The sequence below is a fragment of the Dreissena polymorpha genome, chromosome 7, assembly GCF_020536995.1.
Source record: "Dreissena polymorpha isolate Duluth1 chromosome 7, UMN_Dpol_1.0, whole genome shotgun sequence".
Lineage (NCBI taxonomy): Eukaryota > Metazoa > Mollusca > Bivalvia > Myida > Dreissenidae > Dreissena > Dreissena polymorpha.
In genome coordinates, this window is record NC_068361.1 from 15,695,435 (window position 1) to 15,700,697 (window position 5,263).

The following is a 5,263-nucleotide window of genomic DNA, read 5'->3' on the forward strand; positions in this document are numbered from 1 at the left end:
ACACACACACACACACACACACACACACACACACACACACACACACACACACACACACACACACACACACACACACACACACACACACACACACACACACACACACACACACACACACACACACACACACACAAACACAACACACACACACACACACACACACACACACACACACACACACACACACACACACACACACACACACACACACACACACACACACACACACACACACACACACACACACACACACACACACACACACACACACACACACACACACACACACACACACACACACACACACACACACACACACACACACACACACACACACACACACACACACACACACACACACACACACACATACGTGCAAATGGTGCAAAGTCACTACACTACATTTTCTCCCGGAAACCCACTACCACTAGATCTATCTATGCCAGCGATTTAATATTTCGAAAAATTATGTCAAATGGGCTGCTTTACTGAACGATGATTTTATTATTTCAATTTAATGTATTTTATCAAACTTATATTTTACCATGTTACCCACTACATACACGCTTCTGAAAAAAAAACACCGGGTGAATCACTACATTTATACACACTAGTTTGTCACTACATGTACACACACATTTTCCCAGACAACTCACTACTTACAATTATCTCAAAATATAACTACTGGACGCTATGAGTTTCAAGCAATACTTATTAGATTGATCAGGCAAACAAAGCCATTTGTACACGCAGTTGTTCAAAATCTCGATATTCCATGAAGTATAATTAGTAGATATACAGCTTGGTGTCAAACCGTTCCGATCCGAATACTTAAATATGATTTTTTGTATGAAAAAGTCATTACTGCAATACAAGTCTAGCTCTGATCACGACTATATATATATAATATATATGTTGCATATTTTAGATTCTAAGAGGATCCCCATTTACAATTATATCGAATGAATAATGCTTGTAGAGTCACTTTTATCATATCCGGATTTTACTGGAAACACAGTTTGTCATTGTAATGAATATAAAAATATACACCAACTTCGGTCGCAATTAGCAGTAATAATATGCTATTCTCACAATATATTTTTACATATTTAGAAACGATGGAGGAATACCATTACAACGGTACCAAATAATGTATGGTCGGTTGGAAAAAATGTTGCTTGTATAACCCCTTTATCTTCCCGGGTTTTCCTCAATACATTGTTTTGTGTAAAAAATCATATCAATAGGCCGACTTTGGCCGCCCTAATATTATACCGAAAAACACTATTTTTTACATCGTTAGAAACCTCATATGATCTTCTTTACAACGGTAGCATTTTATTAATATCGAAATTTATAATAATGTTTGTATAACCACTTTTACCTTTTCCGGGTTTTCCTTTAGGCATTTTGGTGTGTAAAAAAACACCCTCACAATAGGCCGACTTTGACCGCGATTTACAGGCTAACTCTTCTGACCCAGCCATACACTATTTTTAAATTGTAAGAAACTTTTGAGGTTCTTCTTTCCAACGGTACCATTATTATTCATATCGGACGAATAATAACCTTTTTTTACATTTTCCGTGGTTAACCTTAAAGATTTCCGGGTTTTCCGGATATTTCCGGGTTTTATACCTCGCCTACCATTTCCTAATGAGCCGTCCACATTTTTTTCAGATGCTTCATATCTAAATGTCAACCATTCCTTTGCAATTATCCAAATATTTCTATTAACATCGAAGCGCCATCACGTTTAAGGCATTAAGACTGTCAAAATACATTGGAGTACATTGGCAAAGTTAGATCTCTTTACCAAATACCCCAGTAAAATATAAAATATTATGTAAATGTACTGCGCTCAAGAATGTGAAAACGTCAAAAACGACAGTAATAATAATAAAAAAAGACAACACGCATTTTTATATTAACGTATAACACAACTTTAAAAGATAAGTTGCATTAAGGATTATTGATACACGATGACATTTGGTTGATATTTTTATTTTAGTCAGAACTTTCCGAATCCTAAAAAGTCATTGATATTTTTGTAATTTCAAATCATAAAACGTCATCGTACGTTGTTCAACTCCAATAACCTGGGCGATGAAATAAACCATTAAGCGTAAACGGTAATCCATAAGTTGATATGGATAACGGGTGATGCCAGGATGTTAATAAACGTGTATTATTTTTTGTTTGAAAATTATCAAATCTTATACAACCTAACTTAATGTACTTGATTAAAGCTCATACATGTATACAGTCAAACTTATTAGCAATTAAGCCAAGCGGTTACGCATTTGACTGCAGATCCAAAGAGCCTCATTTTCTTCAATTGTTTTTTTTCGCAACTAAATGTTCTTCTTAAAATACTTTAATTATAAAAACATTTGATGTACATCATATATTGATAATCCTTTCGATGCATTATATATTATTTTATGCACCTATTAAAATTCGGATTTTGGGGCAAAATCGGGGTTCGAAGTACCCTTAATAAAGAGGGCTGAAATCTCTAAACTGTTCAATTACGTTAATGTACGTACGTGAAAATAAATTGCAAAGCATAAAAATAACTATATAATGTGAAAAACGTTCAGAAAGAACCTTGGTACACAATCAGCAGTACATGTATATGTTATATTTGATTAACCGTACACAACGTGTTTTTATTTTGCTTTTTAACATTATCTTTGCATAATTGCGTACAAGTAGACTGGTACAATCTGGCCAAAATATTTATTAAAAAAATCACAATAATTAAAATGTGTAATTGAATTTACTGGATAAATAGTCACGTTCTTTCATTAATCTTAACGTGTTTGTTTCTTTAATATAACGTTTAGTTATTTAACGATCATTTTGGCAACACAATATGAAACTACTACACCCCGATCAGAGATCTTTTAATTTGCAGTTGTTTGATGCCTATCCTTATACTATGTGTTGTAACTTGTCATGCGCAACTCGATTTTAGAACGAAAATGAATGAGCATAGATTTTATTCAAAATGTATGGTTATTTTCACCTATTTTAGCAACATTTTTATTTTGCTTTGTGAACTGTTGTACTTAAATAATTGTATGCATGTCTGGACATAGAATTTTAGTTTATGGTGACCATGTAGACACAAATTATTTCCCAAAAAGTGTTTTCATTGTTACTATTAACATAGTTGCGATCTTTATTTTAAAATGAAATCTTAAGCAGGAGAATGGCTATTAATGAAAGATCGGGAAAAAGGGTATTCCATCCCTCATAATCATTGCGTGTAATATCGTGTTATTCCGGTGTATGTTTGAGAGCCATGGACATCACAAACAAAGCAATACTAAATCGTCTCCATGACGTTCTGTTTGAGAAGTTGATGTCTATCGCATACAGCGGTCTACCGATATAAGGCGGACTCACGTTCTTATTATGAATCAATGGTAAACGCTTTTTTATATAGATTATTTTTTTATTCAATCGACATACGTATCAAACGATATAACCATGCTTCGTGTCTTATTACTGTTCACTGAATTTCAAATTATTTACCGTAATAGTTTAAATCATTAAAATGCGTGTGAAGACATTTTTTATTGTAATTCACGTTGTAAAAAGCTGCATAGCAGATCGCCCGATAAGTCGTTCTGTCAGCTTAAACAAACCGAAGCATTCAATTAAAATTTTGCAAAATGTTGTTAAATGTTAAAATCAACACATGTCATACCACGCTGTATGGATAATTAGGTAGACACCCACTGTATGTAAATATATATGTTCGTATTATAAAATATTGGCTTAAAGTTGTTAATAGTAAACATATTATCATGCAAACTGTGTATAACCAAGCAATCAATGTTTGTAATAAACGGTTTACAAAATGGGTATCTAATGTACAAAAAAGTTGTTAAATGATTATTGATTTTCTAATACATTCGAAAATGTAAATACGATTAGTACAAATTCGTTTTTATGTGAATTTAAATGTAGAATTATAGAAACATTTAAACAAGAATGGTTTGACAATATAAATAATAGTTCAGTTTTAGATATGTATAGGGTACTCAACACATCACTAGAATATGAAACGTACTTAGATTTACTGACAAAAAGAGAACTTCACTATACTGCTGCCAAAAAAAAAATGCCAAAAAGTTTGCGTACATACATACCCCAATGTAGTAAATTCCAAAGTTGTATGCCAGTGTTGTGACTTGTCTAGTGTGTATGCCAATTTCATGACTTACATAGTGTGTGTGCCACTGTAGTGATTTGCATAGTTTGTATGCCAATGTAGTAACTTCCAAAGTTTTATGCCAGTGTAGTGACTTGCCTTGTGTGTATGCCAATTGCATGTCAATGAAGTAACCTATTTAGTTTGTATGCCAATGTAGTGACTTGCCAAGTGTGTATGCCAATTTTATGACTTACATAGTGTATGTGCCACTGTAGTAACTTGCATAGTATGTATGCCAATGTAGTAACTTTCATAGTTTTATGCCAGTGTAGTGACTTTCCTAGTTTGCATCACTGCATGCCAATTTCATGACTTATATTGTGTGTGTGCCACTGTAGTGACATAGTTTGTATGAAAATGTAGTAACTAACTTAGTGAGTGTGTATGCCAGTGTAGTGACTCTCCTAATGTGTATGCCAATTTCATGACTTACATTGTGTGTGTGCCACTCTAGTGACTTATATAGTGTTATGCAAATGCAGTACCTTCCAAGGTTTTATGCCAGTGTAGTGACTTGCCTAGTGTGTATTACTGCATGCCAAATTCATGACTTACATAGTGTGTGTGCCACGGTAGTGACTTGCATAGTTTGTATGAAAATGTAACTAACTTAGTGTGTATGCCAGTGTAGTGACTCGCCTAATGTGTATGCCTATTTCATGACTTATATTGTGTTTTTGCCACTGTAGTGACTTGTATAGTGTTATGCAAATGTAGTACCTTCCAAAGTTTTATGTCAGTGAAGTGGCATGCCTAGTGTGTATCATTGCATGCCAATTTCATGACTTACATAGTGTGTGTGCCACTGTAGTGATTTGCATAGTTTTATGCCAATGTAGTAACTTCCAAAGTTTTATGCCATTGTAGTGACTTGCCTAGTGTGTATGCCAATTTCATGACGTACATAGTGTGTGTGCCACTGTAGTGATTTGCATAGCTTGTGTGCCAATGTAGTTACTTTCATAGTTTTAATGCAAGTGTAGTGACTTGCCTAGCGTGTATGCCAATTTCATGACTAACATAGTGTGTACCACT